This window comes from Vidua chalybeata, chromosome 3 (genome assembly GCF_026979565.1).
Source record: "Vidua chalybeata isolate OUT-0048 chromosome 3, bVidCha1 merged haplotype, whole genome shotgun sequence".
In the NCBI taxonomy this organism is placed as follows: domain Eukaryota; kingdom Metazoa; phylum Chordata; class Aves; order Passeriformes; family Viduidae; genus Vidua; species Vidua chalybeata.
The window spans coordinates 93,462,731-93,476,977 of record NC_071532.1 but is presented as its reverse complement, the minus strand read 5'-3'; the positions used below and the strand labels follow the sequence as shown (position 1 = coordinate 93,476,977).

General features: G+C 37.2%; 1 protein-coding gene across 3 annotated transcripts in view; it reads right to left on the bottom strand.

The window, feature by feature from the left end:
* ERICH1 (glutamate rich 1) overlaps positions 1–14,247 on the bottom strand; it is a 76,165-nt gene that overhangs the window by 32,453 nt on the left and 29,465 nt on the right. The gene's annotated exons all lie outside the window — the stretch shown is intronic.

The window sequence follows — 14,247 nt, the reverse complement described above, 5'->3', positions numbered from 1 at the left end:
GGGACACTACAGCTGGTATTTTATTACTCCCTCACCCCCCACAAGGGGATACATGCTAATTAGGACTTCACACAAGATTCACTTCTGCCATTAAATTACACTGTAGCCGGTAGAGAGAACTTCCACTGTACTAACAAGTATGATGACACAAAAAGTTGGCAGAAGATCACTAGAGAATAGGCTGCAAACAGCTCAAAATAATTCAGGGCTTTTCATTTACTTGGATTTTAACTTAAGCACTTCGCTGCAAGCAAGTTAAAGTGTACAAAATTACTGCCATTAAAAGAAAAGGTATAAAAAAAGGGAAATATAAAAACCTTGTAAATACATTTGAACGAACAGATATATAACCACAATGGAAGTTTATACTGCTTGTAACATAACTGCTAGAGGCACTTCAATTTAATAGAATTTACATATTACTATAAACATATTTAATAGAAGAAAAATGTCAGAGTCAGAGCAAAAAGGAAAAGCATTGTAGGTTACTAGGGAACATATTCAGGTAATTTAATCATTACACTTTTACTTAGATGTTTTTCTGCATATGTACAAGTTATTTTGCTAGAAGAACATGTAACACTATCTCTAAAGCTTTTGCTGAAGTTCTCTATGTTTATACTAAACAAAGTGTGAAGATTATTTCAAATGCTAACATTTCTGATTATTAGTGAATGTTGTATACCAGTATGATTTCTAGACATATGTCAAAAAAAAATACTGCAATGGATTTTTTCCTTGAGATTACTGATTTATACATCTAAATTTCATGCACTCAGTAAACCAATTTACAACTTGAAATTAGAAACACACACACAAAAATAACATTAAATAATGAAACACTGCATATTTGATAATCTTTCATTTTTCCTTTATATATTCTTCTTCCCTTTCAGAGGAAAAAGAAGAATCTCCATCCAAAGCTGCACAATCTTTAGCACTGAAGGCTCCACCCATCAATAACATATTCAAGATTGTAAATGAAATATTATTTGATTAAACACGCAAAGCCCAAGAGACAGTTAGTAATGGAGTGTATTGGATTTGCATGGCCAGGTTTTGGTAGTGGAGGGGCTACAGGGGTGGCTGAAGGGGGGCTACAGAGCTGCCAGAAGATTCCTCCATGTCCAGCAGAGCCAATGCCACACAGCTCCAAGATGGATGTGCTGGGCCAATCAGAAATGGTAGTAACACCTCTGTGATAATATATTTAAGGAGAATTTTAAAAAAAGTCATAGTCACAGATTTAATTGCAGCCAGAGATAGCGGGGTGAGAACATGAGAGGAACAGCTCTGCAGACACAAGGATCATTGGAGAAAGAGGAATAGGAGATGCTCCAGGCACCAGAGCTGAGATTCCCGTGCAGCCCATGGGGATCCACAGGGATGCAGAGATCCACCTGCAGCCCATGGAGGAGACCCACACCAGAGCAGGTGGATGCCTGAGAGGAGGCTGTGACCCTGTGGGAGGCCCATGCTGGAGCAGGGTCCTGGCAGGGACCTGCAGGCCTGTAAAGAGAGGAGCCCACACTGGAGCAGCCTGTCCTTGAAGGATTGCACCCCATACTAGAGAACTGTAACCCATGGGATGGACTCATATTGGAGAAGTTAATGGAGAACTATCTTCTGGGGGAGGGGGGAACCTCATGCTGGAGCAGGGGAAGGACTCCTGTCCCTAAGCAGCAGGAGATACATGTGATGAACTGACCAAAATCCCCATTACCCCTGTCCCTGTTCCCCTCTGGAGAGGAGCTAGAGTTGAGAAGGTGTTTTAAGGTCTGCTTTTACTTCCCATTATCCTGCTCTGATTTTTTAAAATAATAAACTCAGTATTTTGAGGATGTTTTGTCCGTGACAGTATTTGATGAGTGATCTCTCCTGAAACTTATCTCAAACTGTGAACTCTTTGTTATATTATCTCTCCCCTGTCCAGGTGCCGAGGGGAGTGAGAGAGAGACTTTGGAGGGTGTCTGGAATCCAGACAGGGTCAACCCACTGCATGGAGGTAAGTGCATCATTTTCTTTAGCAAGTGCTACAAAGGAGAAGGATACCAAGAAAGGCTGGCATTTTTCCTCAGGAGAAGAAAAGCTGGCAAAAAAAGACAAAATTAAATATATATCCTGAGATGGAAGAACTCTATCACTGGTTTATTACTTAAAGTCTTACCACTTATTGTAAGGCTATGTATTTTTATTTTTTAAGGAGCTTTAACAAATTAGTATTTCTCTCCTCTACAGTGTTCTTCTATATACTAAATAAAGTACTGAACAAAGAATTAATCACTTCTTTTCTCTGGCAGATGAACAAGAAGGATAGACATTATGTTCTTTTCAGTAAAAATGCCACAGTTCAGCTAAGGTATTTAACTGCTGTGTAAAAGCTACCATAATATTCACTCCCCTTTCTGGGTTCATATAAAAAGAGACAGGCTCCTCCAAATAGAAAGTTTGATCCTAGACAGACTTTATTATCATCACTTATTGTAATACCACTAGGTGCCTCGCTCTTCTAATTATTCAAGCAGTTTAGTAGAGTATTCTCATATGCTTCAGTGAAGAGGTGGAAAAAAAAAATCAGATCCCTGCACAAATGTGCTGTACTGCAGCAGTTCAGGGTATGAACTGTTACAGACCTGCAGAGCAGCCCTGGAGCCTGCAGCAGTTGCTGCCTCTTTGTGCTGATCTAATAGCACTGGCTCAATATCAACTACATTACAATATGCAGGTTTTTGTTCATGTCTTTATATGCTTGGGTTTCCACAGCAGAATCTTTACTATTTTATATACCTTGTGATATGACAAGTGCCTAGATCTGAGCATTCAATAAAGTCAAATTCTCTGAGGAATGACTCTTAATAAAGATGCACATTTAATTCTGCTACCTTGTCTAAAAGAACTGATCTAAATTTGTCAGTTACAAACTAAGGTTTTTAGTATACTGAATGAAGGCTGGAAAAGAGTATGTGCCATACTTGAACACTGAGTACTCCTTAAGATCTCTTCACTGTATTTGCTGCTTCCTCTGGAAAGCTAGCAGAGTAACTAGATACACAGCTCCTGTATTTATTAATAGCCACTTTCCATAAAGTTTTACAGCAGATTGTATTTTTTATCAATTCAATGTTGTATGCCTTTGTAATTTTTGGAAATTTATCTTACATGCTGTTTCATAATGGGAATAACAAAGCATTCTATATGTGAGAAGACAAGCACTATACAGTATTAGCTTTTCACTTCTCATCTTCAGACAGACAGTGACCAAAAAATAGAATAGAGCTCTTTACTTGTCCAGACTGACACAAGACGTGTCCATTTCTAAGTACTCAAGAAATGCTGATATACTACTCAAATAGAGTGCATACCTAATGCAAAAAGATTGGAATGGTTTGTGAATACACTGCAAACTTAAGCCATTCAGGTAAGTACTTAAGTTGAATTTAAGACAGAAGCATGAAAGGAATTAAGCTCATTGTGCATTAAAGATGCATCTTTTTTATTAAATGTATGTTAGGCTCTCCTTAAGATGTGGCAACCATTACAGTTCCATTGTATTTCAGATTTTTCCATCTAGCTAACCTACTATTCAAGCTACCAAAACAAATGTTTTATCCAATATAATATCTGGCATCATGATAGTGCAATGGCTATTTGCCGGTGAAAAGAAAATTAACAAAATAAATTCAATTTTGTGGTTAGCTGTGCAAGGATGCTGATATCCAGTTCAGTGTTACACTCACATGGTGGACCTGTTCCAAAACCACCACCAAAATCTGGTGAGAGTAATGTACTAAAGAAGATTTGAATGGCAGAATTCCTTTCTAGCAGTCAGAAGTTTAGGTCATGTGGCATTTTTCATCCTGTTCTACATACCTTAAAGTTGGACCTACCAGAAAATTAGCTTATGTTGCATTTTCTCAAATATAAATTCAGCTTTTAAATATTCTTTTTTTAAAAAGGCAATTTAAGAAACCTTTTATTCATGTTCATTCAATTAGATTGGTAAAAAACTGGTATCATCATCCCAACAAAGCAAAAACAGTTGCATAAAACTGTTTCTGCATTCTCTCCTTCTCTCTCCACAGCAAGATGTGGAGAGTTAGGCGGGTGAGATATAAATAAGTCCTTTCCAAGTATCCTCCATGTACCCAAAACCAAAGGGCTTTGAGAAAGTAAGGTCACCCAGTTCTTTTGGAATAGTACAGAAGCAGGCAGAACAGGTATGACTACACACAAAATTTCACCTGTCATTAGACTAGCTACACTATGACCAGAGGTTCAAGGCTACTGTTTAAAGTATCCGCATCAAGAAAAGAAGTGTCAGATGCTGGTAGTGTCCCACAGGTCAGTGAAGGCTTGTTCCCCATTACAGTCCTACAGAGCTGAGTGCTCAGCTAACTGCAAACTAGCAGAACCAGTCACGTCAGTACAGCTGTGCTGGTTATACCAGCCCAGAGGATGAGCACATTCAGATTTCAGGAGTCTGTGAGATACAGCACTATCAGCTGGATAGAGCCAGAGGTGCAGTTGTTGGAAGGGATTTGCCTACTGTCAGGAGAGACTGCCTGTTGGCCCTAATGCCTCCTCCACACCTGCACAAGGCCGATGCAGCTGGGAAATGGAACTATTGGTACAGAGCAGCTTCGTTCAATCGTAAGCTGCTCAAAGCAACTGGGGATCCTTGGAATGCACTTCAGATTGCCTGCACTGTATTGTGGCTAGATTATGACAATAGATTTCTGTACACTGGTATTTCTGTCTTTTGCTATAGCAATATCCATTTTCTTCAGCCCTACACAGATGGCTGGAAAGAGGGTGAGTGAGGCTGATGCATGGCATGGGCAACACACAGCCTGTAATACTGAACAATCCTGAGCCTACAATGAAGGCAGAAGCTTCCTTGCTTCCTTTCTCTTTGACAATACAGAAGTCTCTGGTGGAGTATGCCCTGTTAGTGATTTGAACTCTACTTATGAGCCAATTTCTGCTTGCAGGGATAGAACGGAATGAAAACAGAATAAAACTAACAGAATTACTTAGCAAAGCTACTGTGAATGGGAGGGAGATTGAAGGAAGATGATTTTCAAAGCTTCCTTGGCATAGGTTACAGTTGTATTGAGGGTTGTTCAGTACTTTCAAACTGCTACCTGTAAACTTTGCAGAGGGCAGTAATCAAAGGCAAAGGATATGAGATCAAAAAATTTCCCCAGTGGAGACTGAATGGAGACAGCCTACTGCAAGCTATATCAATGTGTTGCTGTTATGCCTACAAGTTACCATAACTACAACTACTGCTATAAAAAAAGAATAACAATAAAATGAAATCATGAGGTAGGCCTGATTTTGACTTTGAACGTGAGACAGTAGCATTTACTGTATATCATACAAAATACTTGCAGAAAGCTGTGTAAGAAAAACAAAAGACATGGTTAATACTATACACATTTTTTTTACTGTCTTAATTTTCCTTGTCCACTCAGCCACACTAAGTCCTTTCATGCTAGAAACAAACTTTCTACTCTGTTTTTATAGTGTCCAGAGTATTTAAACACCAGGATAATATGAGTTCCTATTCTTACAAAAGGCTTTCCTCTTCCCCTGCTCCCTATTTTATTTTCAACTTGAAAATTGAAAATACTGCATTGAAACAAGTCTTGTTAGAAAGAGTAACATGGGTCCTCACAGCAAGAGGATGAGCCAGGGTCACCTTCTCATACCTAATAATCAATAAGTGTGTTGTCTGTCAGTGGATATTTGGCTCTTAACAAGAAGGACAACAATGTTTTGCTGTGGTTCAATACCAATAGGTTCACAGGCAACAGCAGCAATAACAGAGCAGTGGAGGTTAGAATTCTGCAGGCAACCAACTAATAACCAAAATGAAAATATCATGTGATCAGAAATATCCCAAGATCTACAAACCAATTAAATTTCCTGCTTTAACACGTGAGGAACTAAGATTCAGAACCATGAAGCACTTGCAGACAGACTCAGCTGTCTTCTGCCTTTCTCCTTCATCTAGCCATACTGCTTTTATCCTGCTGCTACATGAAGATTTAACTACAAAAGATTAGGCCTTGATTATGTTTTTATTATGAAACAAGGAGGTGAAAGTAGTCAAGCAGTGTCAGATTTCCAAAGTGTTGGGTGTCTGCTCAAGTGAGGCAGCAATTATAACAGTGTTGGCTTTTTTGCTGGGATCTAAAGAGCTTGTTGGTGCTGTTCTCAATTTTCTTTGCCCATCAGTGCCTTACTGTCACTATGACAACAGATGCCTGTAACACAGCTGCAAGGGAGGAAAAAGGGGGAGCATGCTCCAGCTGAAAGGGGTTAAGTGACTCAGCCAGTAGGGAGCAAGAAGGGAAAAATTATGTTCACTACGGAAAGAAGAGAAAATAAAAAGCCACAGTGCCTCTTCTTTCTCTGAGACCCTCTATTATAGGAAAAGATGCTCAACAAAAATATTTGTCGTCACTGTAATTTGAAATAAAACAAAAAGCAAGAAAACAAAAGTCAGGGATAATGGCCCTAATTCCCTCTCCCCTTACTATGCATACTGTCACCTGACTTCAGAACCTACTTTAATCAAATTACTTTCAGACTTATGGACATGTAATGAGAAGAGATTCCATTTGAGACACCAGTTGTAGCACAAAGGACTAAGAAAAGCTGAAGGTCAAGGAACTACCACAGAAAGTGAATGAAATTACCTGAGTCAACATGTCTCATTAAACATGCACTTTCTGGTTAATTCTTACTCTGCTTAAACACACATCTCTCCCCTGGGATCCAGCCCAGCGTTCTATTTACTTTGTTAAAATGGAAAGGCATAATCTAGGTATATTGGGTCTGCATGGCCATGATTTTGGTGGTGGGGGTGGGCTACAGGGGTGGCTTCCATGAGAAGCTGCCAGGAGCTTCCTCAGTGTCCAGAAGAGCCAATACCTGGTGACTCAAAGATGGATGTGGAGCCATCCTGATGTCAACCAGAAATGGTGGTAATGCCTCTTTGATAACCTAGTTAAGAAGAAATTAAAACAAAAAAGTTGTTGCACAGGTGTAACTGGGGCCAGAGAAAGCAGGACAAGAACATGTGGGAAGAACAGCTCTGCAGACCCAAGGTCAGTGCAGAAGGAGGGGCAGGAGGCACCAAAGCTGGGATTCCCCTGCAGCCCATAGTGAGGACCATGGTGGGGCAGCTGTGCCCCTGCAGCCCATGGAGGTCCACCTGCAGTCCATGGAGGAGCCCCACACCACAGCAGGTGGATGCCTGAGAGGAGGCTGTGACCCTGTGAGAGGCCAGTGGAGAGAGGGGCCCTGCTCCCATGCTGGAGCAGCCTGTCCTTGGAGGACTGCACTCTGTGGAAGAGTGACCCATGCCACAGCAGTCTGAGGGAAGCTGCTGCCCATGGGATGGATTCACTTTGCAGCAGTTCAGAGAGCTGTTGCTTGTGAGATGGACTCACATTGGAGAAGTTTGTGAACTTCATATCTCTAATTCAAGCCTGTTTTGCCTGTGACAGTATTTGATGAGTGATCTTTCCTGGTCCTTATCTCAACCTATGAACTCTTTGTTAAATTTTCTCTCCCATGTCCAGCTGCAGATGGGAGTGAGTGGCTTTGGTGCGTGTCTGGCATCCAGCCAGCATCAACCCACTACACTAGGATTAGAGGTATGTTATTTTCTGTACTACAGCAACATATAGTAATGAAAGCTTATTTCAAAGGTAAATTTTTGTTATTGAAATACTTGAGGCTTTTTTATAAGCATGCAGAAACTAATACAGCATCTAAACATGAACTTTATTTACAGTTAAAAATATAAATCAAGGATCTTTAATAAATCATTAACATGCAGCCATGGGAAAAGTAAAACATTACCAGTGTATCACATTACCATGTACTCTTTTTTCCTTAATACATTTTCAGCATTTACACCTTTTCCTAGCACCACACACAAACTTGAGCTAAATATATGGGGCAGAATTCTTTGCCATCTAGCTTTCAAAGCCATCTTCCAGAGGGTTTTTTGGGAGTTTGGGGTAGGGTGGGGGGAAATGTTTGTTTTGCTGCATTGTTTGTTTTGATAAGGTCTACCAACATGTTAATGTCAGAAACTATCACAAGAAATACTGAAGGCTTCAATGACATTAAAAACTTATTATTTGTACCATGGGTTTTGCAATAGTCCCATAGCTTGTGAATATACTGGCATTTGGAAAATGTAAATAATTACAGATAGTGGTAGTTAGAAATGACTGGTTTCTACATTGTATATAAACCTAAATTAGTGAGTCATCCTTACAAGTTCAACTGATAGTCCAGTCCTGTGTCTAAAACCCTCAGTGGACAGCAGTGAATTTCTTGGTAAATTCTACACTCACGTTCAGGAGGTTCAGACTTGCTTACTATGAATTTAAGAGAAGTGATTACTCCATTCTAGCTGGCTGCTTGACAGAGCACAGAATTTGCCTGTAACACTGCTCCAGGACACTGGTAGTCTGGAGATGTTTTCCTAAGTGCCTGCCTAAGTTACACCTTAAATGTTTATAATTTGTATCACATTCAGTACACTAGAAATATTTCCAAGAATATGGCATCACAATAGTCAGCTTTTACAATGCAAGTATATCAGCAAGCATCTTCTTTCAAGCATACACTTAATTCCTTAAAATTAAGTATGATAAAAGTTAAACTCATAACTAGAATTCTTGACAATTCTTAAATCAGGTGTCCCTTTAAAAAGGAAATCCTCTCCTGGTTCAGATAGAAAATAAATCAAAAATTTTCCACAGCAGTATTAGAGCAGTTGATTTAAGTCTTTCTTAACTTTTAATATAATTCCAGTGATGCATTCAACCCACAAATATGTCAGTGTACATACAAACATTACTGGATCTAGACTTCTGTTTTTTTTCTAAAAATTAAGCCAGAATTAACAAATTATTAAATACTTTATCTGAACTCTGAAAATAAAAATGTTTATTTAATCTTATTCAATTTCAGAAAGAAAACTGGTGATTTTATCTATTAAGGAATGTCATTGCATCTATCAACAAATACAAGGTCTGTGAAGAGGAAATTGACAGAAAAGACATCTAAGTATAGAATTCTTCAGTTATAGCTGTCCTACATCTCTATTTGTTTGTGGCATCTTTCACTGATTCCAAAATGTCCAGTGCACTTAAGCTGAAGAAAAAACAGGCTGTGGAGAAGAAAGTTCCTTAACCTCACAGACATCTCTCCTTCCAAGCTATTGATTAATCTCTAAACACCACAACATTTTGAAAAAGCTCATAGTAACAACCTCATCAGAGGTGTCACTGTTACTAGTTTGCTTTCTGATTATGAGAACCACATGAGAATTCCTGAAGCTGTCGATGGCTCAGAAAAATCTGCCATTCACAAACTGGGAGCAATACATTGATTTCTGCAAGGACAAAGTTAAACTACAGAATGTTATCACATATATTTTTATCATGCAAAGATATATTGTTTTAATACTAAACAGTGATATCCAAACCGGCAGAGAATTAAAACTGGAACACCCAAAATTAACCAAGGGAATTCAAACAACATTTAAATAATAAAATTTAAAAAGACTTAGCCTAACTATTAGAAATACAAAAGAGCCCAAACTACCATATAATCCTTCCTTGCTGAATTATTGAAACAAACTTTTTAAAGTAATAACTCTTTCACAGTAAGTTTTCAACCCGCAAGTCAATGCCACCCTTAGTGGAAAAGCAAAGACCCATGCTAACAAATCTAACAAGAGAAGGAAAAGAGAAGCGAACCTCAAAGTAAGAGTTATAAAAGAGTTATAAAAGTAAAACCTTTTTTTTCAGCAAGTTGTAAAAATCAATTTACACATCTGTGTATCAATCCCATTCACTTATTTATGCTATGATTTGGTTCACCTGTGTAGCAAAACACTGGTTATTATACTAAGAGCTGTACTGTAGCATCTTTCATTATTCTGGCATACTTAATGAAGTAATGAATTAAATAGGATTTTTGTTCACAAGAATACTTTAGTAGGCTTGTTATTATATTAAAAAAATAACAAAACTGGAAAGAATTTTATTATTTTTAGTTTGCTAATGCAGAATCCTTACTCTGAAACTGCCACAATTCCCTCAATTAGTCTTGTTATAAGCCTTGGATATTCTCACAGAAGTTGCCACAAGACTCTGGACAGTCAATGCAGGAGCAGCTGACAGAAGGCACTATAAGACAATCTGATATGCAGGAGGTTTTTTCATAGCTTTTTCTCTCAGATATTAGATTCAGAAAAGCAATTTTAAGTGCTCTTAAACGCCTTTGTTTTCAAGAGAAGTTGAGTTCATTTCATGTTGAATTCTTTCCTGAACTCTTTTATTTGAAATAAGTAACATTGAGTACTGTTAAACATTTTGATTTACAGTTAAGAAGCCCTACACAAACAATATTTATTGTAGTATCACTGAGATAACTGTATATATGAATGAGCTGATTTGGATTTAAAGCAGAAGACTTTTTAAATTAACTACTTCTTGTAACTTTTGTCTACTGTCACACCCTCTGATTAATTTGGAAACATATCTAAAACATTGATACAGTATTAGTTTCTCCGAGGGTGAAGAAACACAAATACTACATGCAGTAGTGGAGTTTATATTCTTAAAAAGATGCTGTGAAAAGGGTGATATCTAAAAGATCTACAAATGTGACTTGAGGACTGAAGTAAATATCTTAGAGCAATGCACAAGTGGACCTGTTTAATCAAAAAGATTGATGGTGACTTGATTACTGTGCTTCTTTGTGGGAAGAAAATACTGGTTAATAGAGGCCCTTCATTTCAATGGAGGAAGGCAGAAAAAGCAATTTTCAATTATTTTTTTTTATTCAATAGAGTGAGACCAATTAACTGTTAGCACTAGAAAGCAGTGGAGTCTCTGTGAGATTTTTGAAATGTGAACAGCTTTTTTTTTGTTTGATTTCTTCTAAATGCAAAGTGCTGAGCTCAACATGGCGTAAGACCTCTCTAACATGTACAGAAGATTAAGTTAAATGGTCTAATGATTCCTCTGGTTTGAAGGCTACAAAAAGATTCATAATGTTGGAGTTTCACAACTGGTGCTACTTATCAGTGAAAAAGGTTTGCTGCTGACCTTAGCTGCTTTAAACATATTGCTCCCTTGTGTGCTTCTGTGAAGTATCACATTCCCAACTTGCCAAGAATGTAATTAGACAACACATGATTCATAACAGCATCTCTTAAAAACAAACATACACTTAAGCACCATTAAGTCTTCCCAAAATGGCTGCCTTTAAGTGAATCAAGATGCTACAGACATGTAAGAGACTACCTGAATTTTCTTCTCTCCTTTTGTTCAGAATCTATTCTGGACATCATTAATTTCACGCTGACAACATCAACCTTAGTGGAACTAGTAGTTTAAACAACAATAATAATGGAAAAATGCAAACATATTTTAGAGCTGACAAAAAATTATTTTATTTTATAATTTTAATTAACTTCAACTTTTAAACCATTTCTCAAAAACAGTTGATGTTGAATTCCATATTTTAGTGACTGAATATTTCAGTGTTTCATATAGTAATTTACCAAAAAGAACTGTCAGCCATGGCACATCTATTCCTCTTGATGATCTTGTTATATTAATTCAGCTAGAGTCATATTTGGTTTCCTTAATTTATTGAGAGGACACAGCAAATCACAGTGATGCATAACTGAAAAATTATAATCCGAAAATAGAGTCATATTATTTTCATGAGACAACAATGAAAATTTGATAAACAATGAAATTAATTTTTGAGTCAGATTTTTTTTCTGTTGAATTTCCACATCATTAATTCCCTTTAGTTCTGGGCTAGAAAAGGAGAACACAGGAACCTTTTCTTACCCAGTACATAAGCAATATGCTTACATTGTTAGGAAACACAGTGGAAGATTACCTCTTGCCATACAAAATATATCATATAGATAGTATCAGGATTAAAACAATGCATACACTAAATCTCAACTTCACTTTATGGAGCTGGTCCTTTGGGAGTAACTGGGACAATTCTAAACATAACATATTTATTTTATATATATAAAATATTCATATATACAGTCATGCATGCACCTTTTTTTTTTCCTTTGGTGTCAAAGGTTCTCGTTAGAGCTTTCCTTTATTCCTTCAAAAAAGATCTAAATTTGGGACATAAACTAAACCTAGGTGAGCACAATAAGTAACCCATAGTGTGATTGCTTAAGATGTTCCTTTAATATTTTATGAGCACTGCCTGAAATCACAGACTTCATTGTTCAATAGATTTTATGTGTATGCTTAAATGACACACACGAGTAAAGTGAACCACATACCCTCACCCTTGCACGATTAGCACAGATCTCCAATTGTGCAATTCTTATTTAGACAAAACAAATAAGGGTCTAAACTGCAGCAATAATGATCTATCATTAAAGGGTTGTGAAACACTAGAGCAAGTAAAAAAGGGAACGTAACAAAAATTTCCCTATAAGGAGATTTTAAAAAAATAATTCGGCAAATACCTGGTAAAAATAACACCTAGAGTATAACATCAAACCTACCTTGAAAAAGGAGCAACAGATAAAAAAATCTTCATTTCAAATTTGTTTTTTCTTGATTCTATGACAAAGTGCAAAGCCAAATAACAAAACATTCAAAAAATAAGTCTCCCAGAATTCCCGATCCTTTGTTAACTGTTTAAAAAGTAGCTAAAACCCAAAACTTACTCTTCCTGAACAGTGAAACTGGGTTCAGCTAAGAGCATTCTCCATCCAACAGTTAATACTATCACTAAGCAACACCAGAACTCTACTTACTGCTATCATGGTTGAGTATATTTGTTTTGAAATACTAAAGGAAAGTATTAAATCTAAACAATGAGCCAATGAAGTCATTGTTCAATACTTTATCCACTGTAAAACCAGGCAGGTATTTATATAATTCTAAAAAGAGACAATATAACTCAATCCTAAATTCTGCTCTGCTTAACTGCTTTGCAATGTATCGAACGTCTAATTATATATAATACTGTATCACTGCAACATCTAATATGCACCACACATAATCTGATTTATTCATAGATTTAAAACAGCAGCTGAGTAATTTGCCACAAAAGTTCCATCCTAATGTCTTAAGGATCTATCTTGGTTGCAGCAGTGTTCAGTATGCATGGTAGTGTTTTATTTAAAACAGATCAAGTCCCTGCATAAACTGAATTTACCCACAAAGTATTATAAGGCTTCACTTAGTCTTATCAGCAAAACACAGAAGAGGAAGAAGGATTCCTCTATTATCTGAAAGGAAAGTGCATGAAATAATAAACAGAAATTATATGGCATGGAAGGAGAGAAAAGATGCTTCAAGATCAGAATAAGCAGCTTGAATCTGACATGCTGGGAAAGAAAAACCCAGTGAACTGTCCAAAGACAGCTCTGCAACTAAACAAAGTTAAGGGTAACCTAGAAACAGCTTCTGGATTCCAAACATGAATCCTATGTAACTGAGAAGAGCACAACCTAGAAGCTCTAAATTAGAACATCTTTCTATTCATAATCCAAAACCTATCAAGATCTACTCTTATGTTACTCTGATAAAGTAACTTCTTTGTCGCTCAAAAATAGTCTTTAAACCACTACACACCAAGGAAGAACATTCTTAATGTGCTCTCAGTCACCTTGTATTTTACTTCAGTCCCTTTAGCTACTTCCGTAGCTTTACTTGTATTTGGATTCTGACTGGAGCTCAGAATGACTGTAGACCAAATTTCCGAGCTCAAAATTCACCCCGTGGGTATTGTGTGCAGAGACAAGCAGAATTTGCCTTTCTATATCTGCAAGTTATGTCTCAGGTTTTCCTTGCATTTAAGGCAATTTCCAGGCTGAAATTGATACTGTAGTTTAATAACTACTGCTTATCAGGTGTTTTACTTCAGCTGCCCTATCTGGATATCTTCTTGGCTATAGAACATTCCTAGTGGCCAACAACATTGATGCACAATTCTGGACAAACATACATCCACAGGAACACAGCAATTGAAAAAACTAAATTAATTTGTCATATCTAAGCTTAGGACTTCTTTCTAAAGACAGACAGAATCAACTGAATTCTGGCAGCGTTATTCAGAAAACCATGTATTTAACTGAGGTCAACTTAGAATCCACTTTACAGAGTCTGTGCTTTTTCTCTTGTATCCTTTAACATAATCAAATAT